General features: G+C 45.5%; 1 pseudogene; it reads right to left on the bottom strand.

Annotated features, from left to right (window-relative positions):
- Positions 1–1,037: 1,037 nt before the first annotated feature.
- The window catches only part of LOC110570926, a 36,327-nt pseudogene continuing 13,040 nt past the window's right edge, over positions 1,038–24,324 (bottom strand).

Here is a 24,324-nt window from a genome sequence, read left to right as displayed (position 1 = left end):
ATGCCAGAAAGTGGCAAGCACAGGAAACACAGTTAACACAAGGAGAGAAACAGGAAAAAAAAAAAAAGTAACGATGATTATTTACGGAGTGAGAGTGTATAAAATGTAGATTGGTTGCTTATCTGATTTTTCTAACTGATCAGTTATTTTTGGATGGGGGAAAGAAAAGAAAGAAAGATTAATATCCTTGGAGCGTTTTGGGAACCAATACTACGTTCACTAAACAAGGACAGGCTGCTATGAAAACAATCAATCCGACAAAGAGTTCTTGGAAATTAAAAACAATAAACAACACAAACTGCTAATATCAAAACGAGAACCACAGCAGAAGGATTGGATAATGAAACAGACATCACTGAAAAACAAATCAGTGTTCTAGAACACAGGACATGAAGCCAACTTACAAAGAGGTAATGTTATGATAGAGGAGTGGAAAGAGATTTGCAAGCCTGTCATGGGCAGTTATGGGGAGAGAGGGCTGTCCTATCTCAATTTAGATGCCCCCTAATTTTTAAAATTAGTTTAAAAAGAATTGTTAAATTGTTATTTGAATGATCTACAAAGGGCATAGGATAGCTTGTCATTTTAGAAAAGCAATAAGCCTACATTTATATTATAGGAGCCCATTTGTGAGAGTCGTATGAGTGTGTTTGTGTGCACACTGCCGTGTTTAACGGATGTCCACCAATATGTAAACAGCTCTTTTCTCTAAGTGAGGGGATTTTAGTCTGCCTCTGCTTCAATAAGTAAGTATCACTATTGGGGGGGGAGCAAATAATTTTTTTAAAGATTTATTTCTTTATTTTAGAGAGAGAGAGAGTGTGTGTGTGCAAGCAGGGGAAGGGACAGAGGCAGAGGGAGAGAGAGAATCTCAAGCAGACTTTGCTCTGAGCACAGAGCCCAACGCGGAGCTGGATCTCAGGACCCTGAGGTCATGGCGAGAGCCGAAATCAAGAGTCGGACGCCCAACCGACTGAGCAACCCAGGCGCCCCACAAATAATTTTTAATTTTTTTTTTTTTTAACAAATGCACCAAATTATCCAGCAATGCTGCCAGCACTGGATGCAATCCTGGGCTACAAGTCTGCACACTTCTTTGCAACTGGTCCTGAGATAGCAGAACCTTTCACCTTTTTGTTTACCATGACCCCTGCGTTATCTTCAAATAGGGAAACACACCATCTTTTCTCCAGTCTGACTTTCGTGGTTGAATTCCCACTGCTGGAGGTACCTTCTTTCTGAGCTCCATGGCCATCACCATGTCACCCATTCCAGCAACAGGAAGTCTGTTCAGTCGTCCCTTGATCCCCTTCACAGAGATGATATACAGATTTTTGGCTCCTGTGTTGTCGGCACGGTTGATCACAGTTCCTACCTGAAGACCCAGGGAAATCAGGAATTTCACACCGAAGGACCCAACCGCATCCTTGCTTTGATATCTTGAACACAGGAATGGGACAGAACGGATATCATTCTTACAGTAACTCTAAGTTTCCAGCTCGCAGATGACTGGCTATGGAACATGAGGTCAGAGATGGCTCGCTTCCGCAGTGGGGCTTGCCCGTGAATGCTGAATGCAGGCTTTTGGTTGGGAGCTGACTGAGCCGAGGGATCTAGAGAAGGCGCTCCAGAGGAAGTTTGATTGGGATGCTTCATGTCCCTTGCACCAGCTGGGAGCAAAGCTCATTGCAGGGTTCTGCTTCATCAGGAACCACAGCTCATGCACAAGCCGGTGCTAACTGTTGTTTGGATTTTATTATGATTTTATGTCATCTGTCATCTCTTTGCCCTCTGTGATTCTCAGTTTCTAAAGAGTTATCTAAGAATTTCTATGTTATTGCTGTGTAGCAAACCACCCCAAAACTTAGTGGCTTAAAAAAGCAATCATGTGTTACTTCCTTTTCTTTTTTTTTACAGATTCATTTATTTATTTTAGGGAATGAGAGAGAGAGAGAAAGAAAGTGCAGGAAGGGCATATGGAGCTGGAGAGAGAATCTCCAGCAGACTCTACACTGAGCGTGGAGCCCAACATGGGACTTGATCTCACGACCCTGAGATCGTGACCTGAGCTAAAATCAAGAGTTGGACACTTAACCGAGTGCACCACTCAGGTTCCCCAATCATGTGTTACTTCTTACAAACCTGTGGTTTGCCTGGCCAGGCTCAGCTTGAGTGTACGTCTGCAAGCTGGCTGGAGGCTAGCTGGTCTAGGGAGGTGTCAGCTAAGAAGACTCAGCTCTGTTCCATGTGGAGCTCATTCTCCAGCTGGTTAGCCCGGGCTTGTTCTCACAGTGGAGGCAGGGGTCCAAGAGAAAGAGCAGAAGAGCATGAAACATCTTGAAGCCTAGGTTCAGACACTTGCACCACATTTGTTGGCTAAAGCAAGTCCAACACCAGTCTGGATTCAAGGGATGAGGAAACATACTCCAACTCTTGACGGAAAGAATGTAAAGCTACATTGCAAAAGGCATGAATATAAGAAGGAGTGGAAAATTGGGGTCATTTTTGTAATCCATCTACTGAAATCAGCTGTTATCCTGCTGGTGTGCCCTTCGGTCTCAGCAAGGGCTTGTAGAAACAGACCATAGTCACACTAGTGGCCCATTTTGTGAACGGCGTTGTACGCAAAGTGAAATCCTGACAGGTGTCCAGGAGGCCTCTCTCTGTCGGGTCTGGTACCCTTCCCTCTTCCTATCCCATCTGTCTTCTCTTTCCTTCCCTTCTCCCCAGAGAGCCTTCCTCACAAGGCCATGGAGATTTCAATTCCTCAGACTCATCCTGGAAGGGCAGCGCCAAGCCTTCATGCTCCTCCCAAGAACAGGCTTGTTATGCCATTCAGCTTCTTCACGCAAAGTATCTGCAGACAACACATTTTCCTCTTGCTAATGTCCACCTTTCATAAGATAACTTTATTGCTTTATTGCCCTACATGACTTTGTCTGCCAAAGTTGAAAAGAGAAAGGAACAATAGAGGGAAGGGGGGAAAAAAAACATTCCACCAGACTTACCATAAAAAAAAAAAGAACTCTTTTTATCTGGGGATGAAAAGAAAGCAGACGACAGAGGGGGGAGCCTCTTTGGAAATGTTGAATCACTTCCACAAAGCAGACATTCCGGCAAATTCTCCCAATGTTAAAATTCCAGCCATGTTTATTGGTGGTCAACTGCAGATGTGCCCTCTTCTTTCTGGAAAAGAAAACGCAAGCGCAGCTTCCTCTTGAACCACCCTGTCAGGGAAACAATGGTGTCCTTTGGTTCCATTGGTTCTGTTCCTAGCTGAATGATGACATCATCGAAGCATCTGATTTCCCCGCCTACATAAAAGGAGATTAATCGCTAAGACCACAAGAAGGACTATTGTTTTGCCAGCTTTGTTCAAATTGGTGGTTAAAATACTTTCTTTCACAAAATGCAACATTGCCCCAGAGGTAACAAAACCCCCTTCTTCTGTGATGCTCCTTCCCTGCTCTGAGAAAGACCACACACAAGGGACGGAGCCATGCCCACAGTCAATGCCCCTGATTGTCCCGCGTCTAGATTCCCCACCATTAGCTCCAGCTGCCAGGAAATCAGAACTTCATATGGAAAAGCCAAGGTGAAACAAACCCATTGGGGCTGTTGTCAGAAAAAACAACTCTATTTGTTAAACCCCTGTTAATTTTGTTAAATTAAGGATGCTGGAACTTGAAACCTCAAGTGTCAAGGCTGACCAGTGACCTACGTTCTATCAGTTGGGCTTTCATGCGTTGTTTTAAAGAGCGATGAAAGAAGAGGCCAGATCGTGATTCCCATCCATTATGACATTACCTGTCACGGAGTCTCTAGTATCCTCCCAGCTATGAGCAGAGCCCCCTCTCCATTCCATAGGGTCCCTGGGTCTCGCAGCTGTTTACAGGACTTTGCCGAGGCTGGGAGGGCTGGGGGTCCTCGTGGGTGGCTGCCCCAAAAGGACAGCCGGCTGCTCCAGCATTAACAATAACTTCTTCAGGCTGTTGGACTCTTTGGTCCTTGGACTGCTCCACACATTAGTTCTGCAAAATGAGTACAAGATGGGAATGTGCCACTTGTCAGTAGATTTGGCAAGGATGTTACTGTTTATGTAAACAACGGTGAGAAAGACTACCCCCGCCCTTTAAGAATCCTTTTGTCCAAGTCAATGAGAAACTTTCTATTCTGAAACTCAAGGTTTGAAGTTCGATGCCCGTGCTGTCCAGCGATGGTGGAAATATTCCCTGTCTGCGCTACCCCGTACGGTGACCACTAGTCACATGTGGCTCCTGGGCACTTTGCCACCTAGTTACTGCAACTGAGGAACTGACCTTTCACTCTTATTTAATTTTAATTAGTTTAAATGTGGATAGCCACATGTATCATCTAGACACCGTGTATAATTATGTAGTTCTCTTATAAAGCGTAAGGGACACTTACCCCAGCAAGTCTGCTCCCAGGTATTTGTGCAAGAGAAAGGAAACATATGAACACACAGAGAAACGTATTCAAATGTTTGTCACAGCTTTATTCATAATCTCCAGAAATTGGAAACAACTCCAAAGTCTATCAACTGATGCAAGGAAAAACAAATTGTGATACATCCATAGAGTGAAATACTAGCCAGAGATAAAAAGGAACACATTTCTGATACACAGTAACGTTACACTAAATGAGAAAAGCCAGACTGTATAATTATATGATCTGTTTATCTAGAAAAGGCAAGCTCCAGTGATGGAGAACAGTCAGCGGTTGCCTGAGGGTGGAGGACAGGAGAAGAGAGCACAGCGAGACCCCCAAGAGGCACAGGGGTGCTTTCCAGGGATGCAAACATCCTGTATCTTGAACATAGCTGACCACACACAGTTGTTGCAAATCTCACTGCGCTGTACACTAAAGATAGGTGAGTTTTATTTTATTTTATGTAAGTTACATGGTGGTTTTTAAAGACTCTCTACAGCTTTTCAAATGAAAATTATGGAATTTATGTCCCATAGATTCCTTGCTTCTCTACCGACCTACTTAGGTCACTGCAGAAAACAGCCCGGGGCAAGTCGGTGGTGGCTGCCGCAAGCCCTCTAGTGAACTTCAGGCTGCCGAGCTCTCTCTCTCCAGTCATGATGTGAAAGCATATACATGATTTTTTAAGGAACTATTTACACGCTCGTAATTGAGCTTCCACGGACATGACGGGGAAGTCAAGCCAACACCAAACATGATGCTTTCATGAGCCACCTTTGCCCTCCCTGAACTGGACTACTTCCTGCTCCGTGTTGACCCCAGCCCAGAGGCAGAGACTAGCACCCTGGGGGGACATGCCATGCCTGCTGGACCATAGCACAGAGAGACCAAGCCAGTGTCCAGACACTCTTGCTTCTCCAGGGCCGGGAGTGACCTGCTCTACTGTGAATGCTCACAGCCCCCAGCATCCTATTTCATTACTAGGAGGAAGCTCCCTTTGAGGGAAGGGGTTGAGGCACCAGTCTCCTGGGGAGGCACATTCAGAGCTGAGGGTACAGGAAAGGTGTTGGATGTGAGCTGTGGAAACCGAGCACCGCGGGCATCCCCTTGGAAGGAGAATTCCTTATGCCTAGACTTACTTCCTAACATGAAGGGTTCTCTGGCCAGGAAGAGTGTCCTTACAGAAGCCAGCTTCCCTTGGAAGCTTCAGGACATGTGCTGCTAAGGCTACAGAAAGCATGTGAAGGAAGCATCCTGTAAGAGTCCAAGACTTGAACATACGCATTCACCCCCAGTTCCCTTCTGAAACCCCACTGGGACAACAAGGAAGGTTTTCACTTTGGTTGTTTGTTCTGTTCCTTGGTCATGAGTCTCTAAGAGCAAATGGAACAGAAGATAAGAGCAAACAGAGAGAGTTGAACACCGAAGAGCAGAGGTGTGGGTCATAACTGATAGAGCCAAAAAGTATGGGGAAACCTAAACCTGCTGCAGAGGCACTCAAGCGCCAGCTGGTTTGGAGCCACAGAGCTGAGACGCTCAGGGAGGGGGGCACCGAGGACTCTCGAAGAGGGCTGAGGGTGGGTTAAACACAGGAGGATGGCATGGAAGTCAGTCACAGTATTGAGACCCCTAAACCTCCTCCCCCTGCCCCCCTCGGCCGGGAGACCCCTCTCCCCTCCAGCAGAAGACTGGAGGTTAGTCTCCTGAGGATGGAAGACACAGGTGCTGGGCTGGGGAAAGCAGCACCTCCCCGGTCAGGGGCACCATCCTGAAGTCACCCAGGGGAGTCGGCGGACACCCATCCTGCTTCTGCGGGGAAGCTTCTAGAACCTCAGGCTTTCAGCCTCCAGGAAAGAGGTTGTTAGAGTCTGGGAATCTGAAACAACACCGAAAGCATCCCCCAAACAGAGCAGCTTGCCCAGACCACCCCATACGGGCCCCATCCACCTACACAGGGGTTCTGGTCGGCTTGCTAGAATACGCATGGAGACAGAAAGTTACAATAAATACATGAAGATATCAAAATCCCCAGAAGGACTGAAGAGCTATTCTTCCCATGAAATATAAATATGATGCTTCAAAAGTAATTTTAGAAAATGAATGTAAGAGAGTAACAACAAAGATCTTGGGATTAAAAAGAGAGAGAGAGGGTAGAAAGTTAATACCTGATAAAAAATTTTGAAACTAAAGTTAAAAAAAAAATCCCCAGAAAGCAAAGCAGAAAGAAAAGAGATGAAATCAAGAGGAAAAAAGATGAGAACACGAGAGAACTGGCTGGAAGGAATCATGGTCCAAATAATGTGAATTCCAAAGGGGAGACAGGAAGGGAGGCTGGAGGGCCACCCTGTTCTGGAACTGAGGGACCTGACTTCCCATGTGAAGGACGGCCGGCGCCCAGCTGGGGGGATCCAGGTAGCCCCCCTGAGGCACAGCGTCAGGACATCCCAGAGCACTGGGGACAAAAAGAACCTCTTTCAGAGAGCGGGCGACAGCTTTCTCACAGGGATCCAGAATCAGAAGGCTTTAGGACTTGCCAAGAGCCACACTGGGAGCCAGCGGACCATGAAGCAACGTCCTCGACCCCATGAGGAAAAGTGATTTCCAGCCTCGAAATCCCCCACCCTTCAGTCGGAGGGGAGAAAGAGACATTTTCAGATGTTAAAGATTTCGGAACAATTACCTTCTGGTCACCTTCTGTCAGGGTGCGATGAAGATGTGCTCTGCTGAACTGAGGGAGGAAAGAAGGCACGAGAAGGTGGGAATCCAGGAAGGGGGTCCCCAGGAGAGGCAGGCTGCACGGACGCCCCTGGTCTTGGAGCAGGAGGGTCCCAGGAGGCCAGCCCTGTGGGGCCCAGAGAACTGCCTTGGGGGTAAGTTGAGGTTTTGTATGGCAGCACCAGCGGAGTGGTAGGAGAGGACAGCTGTGCTCCTTGGGGGTTGGGGGTGAACGAGTGTTAACTAGGTCCCAAGCCAGGCAAACCAAAACCAAACCATCAATAACTCCAAGAAAAACAGAATGATGTAGAAAAGGAAGTGTTAGCATCGTGTGCTATAGGCTTAGCATGGTAGGCGTCAAGGCCCCCCGGAGAAAACAGCTAGGAAGACAGTATTATCCTGTATATGCCAATAAACAAACGTATTTATTTATTCGCTTGAAGGAATGGGCTTGTGCGGTTGTGGGGCTGGTGAGTCCAAAACCCGTAGAGCCCCTGCTAGAAGCTCGGGCAGGAGCTGGTGCTACGTCTGGAGGGAGGCATCTGCTACCTCAGGGTAACCTCTGTCTTGTTCTTAAGGCCTTTCACCTGATTAGATGAGGCCCACCCACATCCTTGAGAATTATCTCCTTTACTTAAAGGCAAGTGACTGCAGATGATGTTTACCTTCACAGCAACACCTACATTAGTGTTTGTTTGGATAACTAGGTGCCATGTTCTGGCCGAGTTGACACAAAACTCACCATCGCAGCTGGGAACTGCATTTACGAACTTACTATATGTTAAGGCAGATACTAGCTATTGATCTCGCCGAAGTTACTGCATCATCTCATTGGGAAGGCCGAAGGAGAGGACATGGCACATACATGCCGTACAGAGACCCAAGTCCTCAACCACCGAGGAGAGTCACCAGCTGACCACTGGGGTTAATAGATCCCAAGGGCACAGTGTGATTTCAGACATGGAGGCCGATACCGAAAGAATTGACTGCCATTGGTGAGGGTCGCTGTCCCTGGGAACTAGTTCATGGGGAAGCAGGGAAGGGCCTATTTATAATAGGACTTGTAGAAGAGCAGGACTTTTCCAAGCTGTGGGCATGTGAGACTTGGATTATATAAGGACTAAGTGAAAAAAAAAATGAACTGTAAGCCATGACCACGGTCTTGCTCCCAGTTCCTCTAGATCCTAGTGTTCATTAATCTGCTCTCCTCGGAGCCATGCCCCTGGCAATTCCTAATTGCTAAGGTGAGGAGGCTGACCCTCCAGCCAGATGCAAAAGGCCTATTAGACATGCCTCTGTGCGTGTTTATCCTGGGTCTCTCCAGGAGGCCCCGCTCGGATGAGAAAGAGCCGGAGTTCTTGCACTGGGATGGGCCATCCCACCATGGGTTTCTCCTTTTATTTCTCCTTCTTTCTCTCCAAGCTGTGAGCAGTGGGGGCCAGGCATCCCCCATTCAGGTGTTGAAGGCATCACAGCGAGGTCCCTGCGATGATGCCACTGTGCCCATGGGCCTGACAGGCCACGGAGGCTCAGGAGGACAGTGACTTCCTGGAAGGAATTCAAGAGTGGGTCTTCTCTGGATTCACTGTGAGCAATGGCAAGGCCCCCTAGGACCGACCATTGATCCTGGAAACCTTGTTCCATAAAAGATCATGGAAACCTTTATTTCTGGAAACCTTCTATTAGAGTTGAGTTTAAAACATTGCCATAAATATGATCCGACACCATCACGGGGCTACACTACATATTTGATGGCATCCCAGTCATTTCTGGGTCCCCAGGACCGGGTGCAGTGCCCGACACACAGTAGGTGGTCTAGAAATGTGTTCGCATGAAAGCATGCACAACACAAAGCAGGTTATTTTTCATTATCTCCTTCCAAGGAAGGTGACATCTGAGAAAAATAGGACTTCCAGTTGGCACGACAGAAGTCCCAGATGTGTTCAGTCCCTCCATGCCCCAGACGCTAGGAACAGAGAGGTGAAGAACCTTTAAAATACAGCATATGCGGGGCCCCCAGGTGGCTCAGTCGGTGAAGCGTCTGCCTTCGGCTCAGGTCACGATCCCAGGGTCCTGGGATCGCGCCCCGCTTCGGGCTCCCTGCTCAGAGGGGGTCTGCTTCTCCCTCTGCCTCTCCCCCCACCCTGCTTGTGCTCGCTCTCTCTCTCTCAAATAAGTAAATAAAATCTTGAAAAATAATTGAATAAACTAAAATACAGCAGGTGTGTACCCTCCTTGCCTGCCAGGTGTTCGTGGAGCTGGAGCAAAATCAGTCAGGGAAAGAAACACTTGCAGTGCCACGTGATGTGTGTACACGAACCCGAGTCTCCACGGCGGAGGGAGGGGAAACTCCATTGGGCGTTTCTCCGTGAGGTTGGAGGTAGGGACTTCAGAGAGAAATGCAGGTGGCTCCTGGGAGGGCAGGAAAGGTTTGGAACAGCACGGCACCGTGGGGTGTGAATTGCTGCAAGGCCCCCGGTGCTGAGATGGGGTTGGTGAATTCCTGCAGCCTCGCCTTGCAGTCACTGTGTCCGCGTGGGAATGGGGTGCGCCCGTGAGCACCGGGCTGTGATGTGACCCTCGGGGTGGACTGAGCATGGGGAGGATGCCCCGGAGGTCCCCGCGGGAAGGTGATGGTGAGAATCGCCTGAGCAGGAGCACGGTGGGCCTGTGTGTCAGTGGTAAGGGAGGGGCATGGGGATAGGCCCTGTAGGAGTGGACTTGCACCTTCAGGATAAGCTTCCAGGCAGGTGGGCGTTGGGGAGTGGCGCCAAGGTGGGGGCTCAAAGAGGAAGAGTCTGGGATCTGCATGTAGCCCTGAGAATGTCGATCTCCCACACCTCACCCCCAGCCCTAGCTGTGGGCTTTAGAAGAACAGAGAGCCTCCACTAAGCAGCCTGGAGGGCAGGTGTGGGACCCATGGGGGAGGTTCAGTCTAGGTGAGGAGGCGAAGAGGTACCCCACAGTGAGGGATGTTTACTAATCTCTGGATGAGGGCTCCCGGGAAACTGCTGGGGAGGAAGCTGGAGCAGCTCTGAGGGGAGCCTTGAGCAGGGGAAAGGGGGTTTGCTTTGGGGACAGCAGAGAGGAAGAGGGGAGAGGAGAGGGTGAGATTATCTGGAGATGGGCTTTCAAGGCCCAGGTGTGGAGGCCTGAGGACACACCAGAGGGGAGCCTGGGTCTCGGGACATCCAGAGACACCTCCCAGAACCCAGGCCTGGGCATAGGTGTGTGCTTGACCACGTGACCAGGAAGCATAATGGACTCATCTTTTAACCCAAACCGTGACAGACCACCAGCCAGACCACCTTGAAGTTGTGTCCCTAGTCACTATCTCCAGGTGCCTGGGAAAGCCTGCATACCTCTCTAATTGAGCCTTATTTTTGTTTTAATTTAATTCATTCTATTTTAAGTTTGTAAACTACCTCAATCATTTTTAAAGACCGATACACAGCCTAAATCAAAACAACGAACAAATTTACCAACCACTTTTACTTCAGTGAACAAGTACAGCCCAAGTCCCAAATCATAAATTAGCCTAATAACTAGGAATTATTTGTTCCATATTGAATTTCTTTGGGACTTAAGCTAAACATAAACTGGAGCAAATTGCTTTCATTTAAGAGACAGAGAAATGAGCAGACCAGAGCTAATTTTTAAGATTATTTTTCAAAAATGGCAAGCAGGCCCCCCCCGATCCCAGGCCCACATCCTAATCCCTGAAACCTATCTCTAATGGCCTTACTTGACACTTTGGACTTTGAGGATATGATTAAGCAAAGGATCTTGAGATGGGAAAATCTTTCTGGATTATCTGGGTGGGCCCAAAGCAATCACAAGGGATTTTATAAGAGGGAGGCAGGAGGTCAGAGTCAGATGTAAGAAGAGACGTGCTTGAAGATGGAGGGTGGTCCCTGGAGCCCGGGGAAGTAGGCAGCCTCTCTGGCAGGAAAAGGCAAGGACAGATTCTGCCCTAGAGCCTCCAGAAGGAGCACAGTTCCGCTGACACCTTGATTTTAGCCTGGTGAGACCCATGTGCAGACTTCTGACCTCCAGAACTATAAGATAATACATTTGCGTTATTTTAAGCCACTGAATCTGTGGTAATTTGTCACTGCAGTAATAGGAAACTGCTTTGAGCCATACTACCATTAGTATTAAAATATTAAACCTGAAAACTGATGCTGAACCCAGCCTTAAGGTAAACCACGGTTCCTCTCCAGCCCAAGTAGCTGGCGTATTATCTAGACTGCAAGGTATGAGAACATTCCATATGAGACTGGTCACCACCTTAGTGAAGAGATGATGGCTTCCATGGAAGGCCTTAGGTCCAGCTCTCTCCCAGAGCTGCGAGGTTGGAGGGACCCAGGGCTCCGGGACACCCACTCGCGATGGAGGTCCTCAGAGTCGGGTCGAGCCTCAGCCCACCCTTCGCAGATTCGCAGGCTCCGGGGATTAGGACACAGGCATCTTTGGGGAGCTATTACTCTGTTTACCACAGGACTCTAGTGCCAGTTTTAAATAACTTTAATTCACTTTAAAAAATGTTCTATCTGGTCTGTTTATTTCCCTGTCTTCCCTTTTAGAACAATTTATTCCAGTTTATGTTTAGCTTTAGTCCCAAGGAAATCCAATATGCAACTAATGATTACCAGTTATTAGGCTAATTTTTCATTTGAGGTTTTCGGGAATTGGAGACTTCGTGGAGGTGTGAACACACTTTTGGCAGGAAGGTGAGGACGCGAGTCCTGGGGGTTCGGGGAGGGAGGAGCAGACCTCTTCAGACACGGGAGGCCTTTCTCTGCAGAGAGCTCACTCCGAGCAGACCTCAAGCCTTTACTGAAGCCCTGCTCAAGGAACGCCTCATGCCCACACTCCTGGGATTTCAGGAGCTCAGGGCATATATTAACCATGGTGGAGCTGTGGCCTTGGACGTTTCTGTGCCTGGGAGGTTTGGGAAGAGTTTTTTTAAGATCGGTATTTGGAAAAAGCAGGACTCCTCGTGAGACAGGGAAACGGAAGGCCTCCATAAAATAAATTCTGCTTTTTGCTCCTTTCCCTGATTCTGTTCTTGCCAGGATCTGCACCTGCACCCCACTCTTCGCATGCCTCAGAAGGCCAATAGCATGTACTCCTTGTAAGGGGCAAGGAGTTGATGATTTCTCTAGAACAGTAACATCTAAGGCGGGACCAGGTGAGAATGACCGTAGGAAGCCATCCTATGCGTATCCCAGACCACCGGCGCTAGACATCTCGATGCCAAGACCCTCGGCTCCAGGAGATGACACCTGGGCCCTCGTCTGTGTTCTAACCACCTCCAGGACGCTGAGGTTCCACGTACACTGGACCAGTAAAAGCCCCCAGGCTCCAAAGTCGAGACTCATGCTCCTTTCCTCTCCGAGTCTCCCTGATGCTCCGTCTGTCTCTCTCTCTCTCTCTCTCCTCAATAAACTCTGCTTTCACCTCCTGCTGGCTCATGTTTGATTTCCATCCTGCATGAAGCCAAAGACCCTCTTGGCTGGTCCTGCAGGACCCCCTCTGGGTCCTCACCCGGCCTGCCTGCATCGCTTGCACACATTCCTCCTCCTTACCAGATCCTGGGGGTGGGGTTCTCGTTTCTTGATTTGTTTATTTGTCCTAAGCTGGAGTCACATTCCCCAGGCAGTGGGAGGGTCTGTCCGGAGCAGACAATAAGGGGAGGGGATGGCATTGTCTGAAGCGCTTTGAAAAGAATAATAAAACCAACTAAAAGCCAGTCTGGTTTTTATCGTCTCGATGTGCAGGCAGTTCTAAACAGGGTCAGTGATGACAATACTCCTACATGAACTGGAATCTATTTTTGGTATAAATTGCAGACATCTGCTACTATCACTGTCTCAGTAATAGATAATAAAGCTTCAAATTGCACATTAATAACACTGTATTGCACATGAAAGTCACCGCGGAGAAGCCGTGGTTTTGCTCGCCGACTCTGGGGTTGTGCGTCCTCCTTCACCCCGAGACTTGAAGCAAACGGAGAGGTGCCCGGGAAGAACCAGGCTCTGGTTATGCCCCTTCTTTCCTGCTTATTTTAGTTCCTACCAGCAGCTGTGTGCTGAATTTGAATATCTTGAAAATGAAATGTATTCTCTTGTCATTGCTTATTTTAAAACTAAAGAGTATATCAAGAACATAAAATGTACAAAAGTGGTGTGATTTAGTAGTTGCTTGAACTGTGCCTTTTGTAGATGCTTCAGTTTTATTAAAACCTGCTTGTTGGTTACTGGACAATTATTGACATAAACTATTGTATCAGAATGTCCCAGACATCTACGGCTAAGAGAGTAGATCTTAAAAGTTCTTAAAATTTCTTAGTACAGGGGCGCCTGGGTGGCTCAGTTGGTTAAGCGACTGCCTTCGGCTCAGGTCATGATCCTGGAGTCCCGGGATCGAGTCCCACATCGGGCTCCCTGCTCGGCAGGGAGTCTGCTTCTCCCTCTGACCCTAACCCCTCTCATGTGCTCTCTCTCATTCTCTGTCTTAAATAAATAAATAAAATCTTAAAAAAAAAAAAAAAAAAGTTCTTAGTACAAGAAAAAACTTTGTAACCAGGCAAGGTGATGGATGGTAACTTACTGGGTAATCATTTTGCAACATACACATATACCAAATCATGACATTGTACAGCTGAAACTCAGACCATGTTATATGTCAATTGAGCCTCAATAAAACTGTTAAAAAATAATAAGGTAACAAAAAAATATTCTACCAGACCATAACCAAAGGATCGAAGTCTAAACCATTATGTAGATTTTGGAACCATTGAAAAAAAAGAAGTGTGCTTATTTTCCCTTTTTTGTACCACAATACTTATTTTATTTTTATGATTTAATTTTCAGCAATTATGTTTCTTTTCTGGTCATTATTATTGTTTGTTCATTTTGAGACAAGGAAACTGAAGGGATTCCATTTTTAAAAAGCCATTTTGGGGCACCTAGATGGCTCAGTCGGTTAGGCGTCTGCCTCTGGCTTGGGTCATGATCACAGGGTCTTGGGATCGAGCCCTGCATCAGGGTCTCTGCTCAACGGGGAGCCTGCTTCTCCTTCTCCCTCTGCCTGCCTCTCTACCTGCTTGTGCACGCTCTCTCTCTCTCTCTGTCAAATAAATAAAATCTTAAAAAAAAAAAGCCAGTTTTTTTCCCCTTTGCTCATTTTCAGGCTTCTATTCTTGCCAGCACCTGCACTCCCACCGAACTCTGCACATGCCTTGTAATGCAAATAGCATATGTTCTCCTTGTAAGGGACAAAGAGATAATGATATCTTTGGAGGCTTCCAGAACAATAGCCAACATCTAAGGAGTAACCAGGTGGGGTCGTCATAAACATTCTCCAAGACCTTTGCTCCAAACACCTTGAGGCCAAGACCAGGAATGAGTTGAATTTTGGAGGACACCTGAACCCTGTCCTTGTTCTCACCAGTTTCTAGATACCTAAGAGGGCACGTGCAGCAGAGCACAATCTCCAATAAAAACCACAGACCCCAAGCAAAGATGAGACTCATGCTCTCCTTTCTGAGTCTCCCAGATGCTCTGTCCGCGTCTTTCTCTCTCTGTATCTTCAATAAACTCTGCTTTCACTTCCTGCTGGCTCATGTTTGATTTCCATCCTGCGTGAAGCCAAGGACCCTCTTGGTTAGTCCTGTGGGACCCTCTCTCTGGGTCCTTGGACCCCGCCTACCAGCATCAATTTCATAATTATTATGAAAAATAATTTTGTTGTATAAGAAGGGAGGTGTTGAGATGCAAACCACTCTGGCGGTCAAACATGCTGGGTACTCCCTGGGACTGCCCGACGTCAGTGTCCCCCAGGGTGCCCGTGACCCTTGGGGTTCGACCCCTTACGCCCTGCGGTGGATGGGTGCATGTTGGCTATACGGAGAAACTGCTCCAAAAACCCCACCTGATCATGTGTCCTCTCAAGAAACAGAGGGTCGGATGGAACTCGCAGTGTGGTTGTCCTACTACCTAGCGGACTCAGGGCTCCTGGCTCCCACTGACACTTGAATTGGGGGCTGTTATCTTTACAAGGGTGGAATTACCTGAAGCCAAAAGGGCACTGAGGGCCACTCCCCTTGACCTTGAGCCTTGACCTCAGGCTCAAAAAACAGGGGGGTGGGTATGGGGTGCCGGACTGGCCCTAATGGGACGGATTGAAGGAAATGAGCCCACGGTCCTTCCTGTGGGACACCCCTGACTCTGTATCCTCCTTCTCTTGAGGAACCATCACTATCTGGGCACAGAGGGAAGATCTCCTCCACTGTTGAGGGGAGCAGGCAGCTATGGGACAGCTCCAACGCTGGGCTGATTCATGGCTTTGTGCAACTCTGGGATTATTTGGTAATATTTGAGCAGGGAAATATTCAGGAAAGCCCAGAGACATTTCAGAAGTGCCAGTGGGGGCCATTATGGTCTGGGCATAAATGTCACCATGACCTCATTTGTATTCCAGGCTGGCGAAGCCTGCAGCAAGGTGTGGGTCACAAATTGCGAAGCCAAACCCCAGGAGTGATGGGGTAACGTCAGCCTCCCCAGGACTGAGCTGCTTAGAGGAACTGATTAATTTAGCCATTTGCAGGCCACTTCTAGAGAAACTGCTGTGTCCAAGTGTTACAGGACTTTTGTCCCCTTAGTGCCCACGGTTCTTGGTCACGCCACTTCCAAGAATGAAGAGGTAGACCAGACGAAGAGTGGAGGGCAGCAAAGCTAAGTTTATTGAGCATGAATATGAAGCTCCCGGAGAGGGAGGGGTGCTGAGTGGGTTGCCCCCAGAGTTTCTAAGCCTAGGGGTTTTTATGAGATCTGTTGCAGAACTATCTTAAGCAACCAGGGTGTGCTGAGTCATGCCAATCAGGGCTTTGGTCACGTATCTGTCTACCTATTAGGTTAATGTCTCTGTGCGGATGGTCTTTTTTTGCTGACATCTGGGGGCTTAGGTCTTAAGTGCCTCTTGCCCGTGATATTGACAAATGCTTGTGGTTAATTGTCTTATTTTAGGACGTTTTGCCAAAGTCATTGTTGCAAAGCAGAATGTCAGTGCTGTTTTATCTTAGCTGTCCTGACTCTTTTATTTTCTTGTTGGGGACTCTGGCCCTGCCTCCCTAATGGTCCAACTCACCCCTAACATAAGCACTGGGCTGTATTTAAGCTGTAAACATGCTTGATTTTCAAAAGAGACACAAACATTTTTGACCCATATAGACTGCATCCAGAAGAGCAGGAGGAAGCAAGAGGGCTTCCTGGTGACAGGTTTTAAGAGATCAGAAACGGAAGAGGTGAGGTACGAGGGGGAGAGGAGGAAAGAAAGGGTAAACCCAACCCAGGGAAAGTGCATGCTGAAAATCCAGCAAGCAAACCTAGAACCCTGGTTGCAGAGTTCCGGGACAAGAGAAGAGGAAGAAGCTGCTGAAATGCACCCCAAAAGCACAACCTGGGCTGGACCCCACGTTGCCAGGACAGGGCAGGAGGCACCGCTGCACCCCAGCCCCCCGGGGGCGCCGGTCTGCTCTGGCGCCAGCAGTGAAGCAAATGGTCCCCTCCCTCCCTCCCTCTATCATCCCTCTGGCTCCCCACAGCCCCAGCTATGGTCTCAGTCCCTATCCTCCCCACGGTGACCCCTCCCCAAACAAAAACTGTATGGCTTCACGGGGTCTCCCATCAGCGAGGGGGGCCCTGCTCCCGCCCCTTGGGCTCCCTCCTGGATGTCTCCGATCCCCGGGGACTCAGGGAGCAGAGGGGCAGAGCTGATGGGGGCGAGGGGAGGAAGGAGGTGCTCTCAGCAGGTGAGTCGTGGGGGTCTTTCAGCGGCTCCGGCAAAGCTGCAGGTGGAGAAAACGAAGGCCCCCAACAGTTTGTCACGTGTGCTTTGAATGTAACCCATAGCAAAAATGACAATTAATGAATGTAATTGGAAAACAAGTGTCCTGTGATCACCCTAAGCAGTAATGAGGGAAACAAATACTGAGCGAAATTTAAAGTCCTGATGAATATGACAAATAACTAGATAGTCAGTCAAAAGATTCTGGTTTTGCTCACTAAAAGCGCTTTAACCTTGTTAAGACCCAAACCAAATAGACCATATCTCTTTAACGAATAAAATACTCAGGCCCCTGAGGCCTGGACTTCCCCAGGCCCCTGCTGACCTTTGACCCTGAGGCACCACCCATCATGCTGCGCTCTGGAATCTTCCAGGGACCTGGGCTCCCCAGAGACTCCCTCAGAGGGAAATTTCAGACGTGGAAAGAGAAAAGACAGAAAGGAAGAACACAAGTCATATGGGCTCCGGGGGAAATAAGAGAGGCCATAAAAGTCACTCTGTGCTTTGTTTTGGGTTCCTGGGAGGTGGGGGGGGCGGGGCAGGAAGCTGCTTGGAGAAATTCATGACTTTAATATTGAAAGCAGTTACCAAGTAACTGCTTTTTCTTTCCATGCCTAGGGAAATCGCTTTATGACCGATAACCAATCAGCAACCCCAACACACTGACTTCTACTCAAAGAGAATCCACCAAGTGTGAATTCATGGTCCCCCTCGAGCCCTTGTGAAATCACAGGCGTGTTCAAAGCAGTCGGTCAACTCCAACTGGCTTCAGAGCTTTTAAAATACCAGTTCTGATGCTACATGAGCAAAGCAACTGCCCTCAAATAGTCTTTATAAAAAATAAATGCATTTAAATAAAAGGCTTACCAGACCCACATCCCTTCAGAGTCTGTAGGACAACAGTTCACACCTCTGAATTTTACTGAGAGGGGGTGTTTTGTAGTAGAAAGAACACCAGTGTCATTCTAGTCCTAATGATCTTTAGCTACATGACTGACAGATTCTGTTTCCCAAAGATGGCCCCAACAGTGTGCCCCATTCCACGTTTTTCCGTGGTGTGACCACGTCATGCTCCATCAAGAGAAAGAGCTAAGTGCTCTCTTCTGGAATCTGGGCTGCTCTTACTGACTGGTTGGCCAATGGAAGGTGGTGGAAATGATGCTCTGGAATTTTTGAGGCTCTTCTGGAAGATGTGCCCCTTCTGCCCAGGGCTCTTGTAAGGCTCACTTCTAGCAGTCTCTCTCTCTAAGAATCTGGCATCTGTGCTGCCAGGGGGGCTCCTGTGAGCCTTTGGGCGGGCCCAGCCAGGCTCCCAGCACACGGCCAGCATCAATGGTGGCCACTGGAGTGTGCCATCTTGACCTCCAGCCCAGCGGCCTCCAGAGGCGGCAACCCCAGGAGAGACTCCCAAAATAGAGCCACCCAGCTGAGCCACTAGGTTTTGAGCAAACAGATCCTGGGAACAGTGACCATGGGCTAGCCCCTCAACTTTTTGGATCCTGTTTTTGCATCTGTTTAAAAGAGAAAGAAGATGGTCTTCTGGAGTAGCTGATACCTAAGACCTGGGTGGCTCAGTTGGTTAAGCGACTGCCTTCGGCTCAGGTCATGATCCTGGAGTCCCGGGATCGAGTCCCGCATCGGGCTCCCTGCTCAGCAGGGAGTCTCCTTCTCCCGCTGACCCTCCTCCCTCTCATGCTCTCTGTCTCTCATTCTCTCTCTCTCAAATAAATAAATAAAATCTTAAAAAAAAAAAAAAAAGATCAAATAAAAATGTTTTAAGATCTGTATAGTACTGTAAGTTATTACTGCTTTTGTTTATCATTTCTTCCTTTCTCTACTTTTAATTTTATTAGTACTTCTTATTTTTTCCATTAAAAAAAATTTCCCCTCTGGTTACAAGAACAACACAAACTTGCCATAAAAATGTGTCAAATAGACAGAAGCTGCAGGAAGATATAATCCTTTCACAGAACTAGAACTACTGTTACCATTTTAGAATATTGGCCATCAATCTTTTTTTATAGATATTCTAATATTTACATGAATAATATGCAGTAGGTGCCTTTTTATCTAACACAGTTAAAATGATTCATCAGTGGGTTAAATCAAAAAACCAAAAGTCGGAAGTCATAAAAAATACATATATAATTTTATTTTATTTTAATTTAAAACCTATCATAAATAAAAATAGACAATGTTTTCATATGATGCCTTGGCTCTGACTGGAGTTTTAAGTCATCTTTCCTACATAAACTGTACCCAGGATGCATTTTTTAGGATGGATGGTTTTGTTTTCTGTGAAGTCAAGTATATCCTTAAGGCTACCCACACAAAATCTAAGTGTAGAATCCTTCTAGATGTTACTCTTTTCTCCCCAACCTTTACAATGATCTCACTAACACCTCGTCACTGAATTCCATGTGCATTTTTATGCAAATTGCTTTTATTTTCCTTTCTAAAGGAGTCTTAGATGTTCCTAAGAACATGGTTTAGGTGGTCATATTTCATTTGTTTACTTTGGTCATCGTATTTCGTCTGTTTGTTGTAATTAAGCATATATAAAATTGCTTAAGTACAATAAGTAAGACCAGATTTGGCAAAAAATAACTTGCACTGGTCAAGTTTAATTATGAGAGCTGAACAGCACAATTATTGAGCTTGAAATCTACCCCCAACACTAGAGAAAACACATTGCTTTCAGGCCCATAAAATATCCACAAAAACATGTTTTAGACAAAAAGACTTCTTTTGTCTAAAAAAGAAGTCTTCATAAATTCTATAATAGAATATATTTTGAAATAATTAACAAAACCTAAAAAATCCCAAGTGACTGCAAACCAAACAAATTTTTCAAAATAAAGATCAGATTTCAAAGTAAGCGTCCTTAAAATAATGAAATATTTAGAACCCAATAATAACGAAAACCCTGTGGGTTAACATGTTTTGGAAAACAGAGAAATTAGTACTTATAGAAAAATGGATAAATGTATTTATTACAAAATAGGAAAGATCGCAAACAAACAAATTAAGCATTGTACCTGGAAAGTTAAAAAAGAACATCACATCAAACACAAATCAAAAGGGAGTGGAATAATAGAGATAATGCAGATGTCTATAACAAAGACAAAGCCAGAAATAGGAGAATAAAAACAGATAATTAGCAACAAGTAGTTGATTTTATGAAGAGAAAAATGAGAGAAACTTCTAGCAAGAGTAATTAAGATAAAAGATTAAAAAGTGCAAATAAACTATATATAGAGAGAGTGGATAGATGGAAAACCACGGATTTTAAAATAAGAGAATATTATGAACAACTGCATTCAAATTAACTTTAAGAGGTAAATTTCTGGGAAAATGTAGAATGTGAAATTAGACGCAAGAAGCAATAGAAAACTTGAATAGAAGAACAAAAACGTAAACATTTGAAATGGTCATTAAAGACCATTCGCTCCCCAAATAGGCCCTAGGTTCAGCTGGACAGTTAACCAAGCTTTCAAGGAGCAGATAATTTCTATTTTATATAAATTATTCCAGAAAATGGAAATCTGTTAAATTAATTTTATCATGCTGTGGAACTTTTATTCCAAAATTAGATAAGGTAGTACCCAAAACAGTATTTCATAGTCCTGTTTCACTTCTGGATACTCATGCAAAAGTCTCAAATAATATATTCGTCAACATAAACTAAGATATTTGTAAAGTTATATTCTGATCCAGCGAGGTTTGCCTGAACACTGCAAGGATAGTTTAATATCAGAAAAATCAGGGGCGCCTGGGTGGCTCAGTCAGTTAAGTGTCTGACTCTTGACTTTGGTTCGGGTCATGATCTTGGGGTCATGAGATCGAGCCCCACTTTGGGCTCCTTGCTCAGCATGGAGTCGGCTTGTCCCTCTCCCTCTGCTTCCCCCACCCCTCACATGTGCACATGCTCGCTCTCTCTCTCAAATAAATTAATAAATTAAATCTAAAAGAAAGATCAAAGGATATAGTTTACCACATTATTAGTTCAATGAGACAGTCCTTAGAATTATTTATCTCTGCAGAGTCAGAAACTCCTTTTTATAAAATAAAACTTGTGATTGCAACATTTAAAACACCTGTTTATAATTAGTCTTCTCAGCAAACGAGGAAATGCAGAACTCCACAACCTTCAGCCAAAGTCCCACTTAATGAAAACACTTTAGACACATTGGCTTTAAAAATACAGATTGGAGTAAGGGTGTCTGGTATGGCTCAAAGAAATACTGGTGGTATTGACCTGTAAGACAACTATAAAAAATAAGTAACATTGAATTGGAAGGGTTGATAAAAAATTGCATTGTTTGCAGATGATATTGATGTAGGAAAGATGCTGGGGTCTGGAGCGGATGGCCAAGAAAGAACTCTTGAGACGTCTTTGGTGCAAAAAGGTGATTTTATTAAAACACAGGGACAGGACCCTGTGGGTAGAAAGAGCTGCCCTGGGGTCATGAAGAGTGGCCATCATAAACTTTCAAGTTGGGAGGGGATTAAGGACAGTGTTAAGTCTCTAGGGAATTCTGGAAGCAAGGTTTCCAGGACCTGAGGGAGCTAGCTGCTGTTAGGGAAAGGTCATTTATTACCGTCTAATAAAACCTGAGTCATGAGACCCTTCAGAAGTGTATCGGTAGGTCATATGCTTGGAGGATGATTGCCAACATGTATCTTGGGGGTAGAGATAAAGGGAGTTTCCAAAGGGATTTGTATATGTTAAAGTAGACTTACAGGATCCCTGGGGGTCAGGCTAAGATCGCCTTTTGCCCTTAGCAAAGTATCAACATTGAGGTAGTTCAGTCCCTAGAGGAATGTCACTCTGCCTGTTTCCAGGACTTGTCAATGGGCTGTAAGTACTAAGGAAATTTAACTTTTCTTTTGCCTTTGTTTCCCACATCAATATGATCCTATTGATAAAGATGCTCTCCTTGACCAAACTCCTGAGACTCCTCTGAGTCCTTTTTGGGACCTTGGCCTATAAGAATTACAAACTCTCATCACAAATGGTCTCATGTCTGCCTCCCAGTCTCCGGGGAGGGTGGGAGCCTAACTTACTAAGTGCAAGTTAGTAGACACAGATGGCCTAATCTCATTGACCAACTCCCTACCCACTTTTCGGACTTGTCTACATCCCATCTTCCCTCTTCTCCTCCTCCTCCTCCCTCTGAAATACGGGGTCACCTCTGCACACATCGGAGATGAGCTCAGTTTTATACTGAAAACTCTCCTCTATAGCAGTAGTCTAAATAAAATCTATCTTGTTATTTTTAACAAGAGTCTGGGGAATAATTTCTCTTTGACTCTCTCTCTCTCTCTCTCTAAAACAAACTAACTATTTAGAAATAATGACTTTAGGAAGGTTTCTAGACCAAAACAAATTATAAAAACTCAATGACATTTTTGTACTGGAAAGAAAAGACAATTCATGATATTATTACAACTGTACCAAAGACTTTCCTTCTACATGAGAACTCTATGAAAGAAAAAGTTTTAAAGAATACATAAGAAAATTGAAACCAAAAAGGCGAAACTGTTCTTTGGAAAAGATGACATCCCTTTATAAACACATCAATTCTCCCCCCCAATTTTTCTGTAAATTCCAAGAAATTAGATTCAAATTTTCAGATAGATTTTTTTCAACTTTCAACCATCTTCCTCATTTAATAATACATTTCCTGATATATGGAAGAATAGAGATTCACAATAGTGAAGGGAACCTTGACAGACGTGTCGTACCAGATTAGCACAAAGACACAGTAATGTGGCAGGTGTGGTGTGGCCCTGGATGTGGGCAGAGAGTCGCTGAGGGGACACAGAGATCTCTTGCCCTGTAAATTGAGAACCTGATGTATTACAAAGATGGTTTCAATGGGGAAAGACAGATGATTTAGCAGATAGTGCTGGGAGAACTGGCCCATTATGTAGAGGAAAACAACAGTGGATCTTAAATAACAGCCTACATAAAGGCACACCCTAGTATATACTTCTGCTTCCATTTATGGAAAATTCTAGAAAATTCAAAATTATCTGTGGTGACAAAAAACAAATCCGTGATTTCTAAGAATGGGGGTGGGAGACAAAGGGATGGATTACAAAAGGTTGTAAGAAAATTTTGGGGAGTGGTAGATAGGTTCATTACCTTCATGTGATTATTTAATAGGTGTATATATTAAATTTATCAAATTGTACAATTTAAATTTGCACGGTTTATTATACATCAATTATACCTCAATAAACCTATTTTATTATTATTTTTTTTTTGAAGATCTTATTTATTTATTTGACAGAGAGAGAGAGAGATAGCGAGAGCAGGAACACAAGCAGGGGAGTGGGAGAGAGAGAAGCAGGCCTCCCGCAGAGCAGGGATCCCAATGTGGGGCTTGATCCCAGGATCCTGGGATCATGACCTGAGCCGAAGGCAGATGCTTAACGACTGAGCCACCCAGGCGCCCTCAATAAACCTATTTTAAAAAGGCAAAGAGACAAGAGAGAAACTTGACCTAGGCAAAGAAAGCCAAAATAGTACAAATATCAGGAGAAAAATTAGGATTTGATTATATCAAAATTTAAATTTAATTTAATGATTTGATTATATCAAAATTAGAGATTTATGTTCACTAAAGTACCAAATAGGTGTCAACAGGCAGAGGAGACATCGGTTAAAGATCTTTGCAACATGTATAATTGGTACTGGAACACTATCATGAAATTACAATCGTGTTTATTTTGTGAATAAGTAAGAAGACAAAAAGCCCAATAGAAGAATGGGTGTAAATAAATTCATACAAGGGGAAATCCCCTCCCCTCCCCTTTACCTCCTCTAAAAAAACAAAAAAACCCAAAAAACAACAACAGCAAAAACCCCAGTTGAACTTAAATAGGACAAAATTCCAATTCCTCAATCACACTAGTCACATTTCAAGTGCTTCCTAGTCACCTGTGGCCACCGACCACCGTTATCAGACAGCTCAGATGCTGAGCATTTCCATCACCACAGAAGTTCTCTGGATTGTGCTGGTTTGGAAGCTTCATTGTTTGCCTTTTTCATATAGGTCTATAATCCACCTACAAGCGATTTGATTTTTTGTGTTGGTGTAAGGGAGAGGTCACTGTGCACTGTCCAGTTGTATAGATCTACAACTGACCAAGCACCAATAAGACAAAAACAGTGCCATCCATCCACTGCTGTATCGTGACAACTTTATCATAAGTCAAGTGTCCACATATGTGCAGGTCCCTTCCTGGGCTCTCCACTTTGTTAGTTTGGTCTCCGTTTGTTTGTTGCAATTTGGTCTG

This window comes from Neomonachus schauinslandi, chromosome 3 (genome assembly GCF_002201575.2).
Source record: "Neomonachus schauinslandi chromosome 3, ASM220157v2, whole genome shotgun sequence".
Taxonomy (NCBI): Eukaryota; Metazoa; Chordata; class Mammalia; order Carnivora; family Phocidae; genus Neomonachus; species Neomonachus schauinslandi.
Note: the sequence above shows the minus strand (reverse complement) of the source record. Positions and strands in the feature narration are given on the sequence as shown.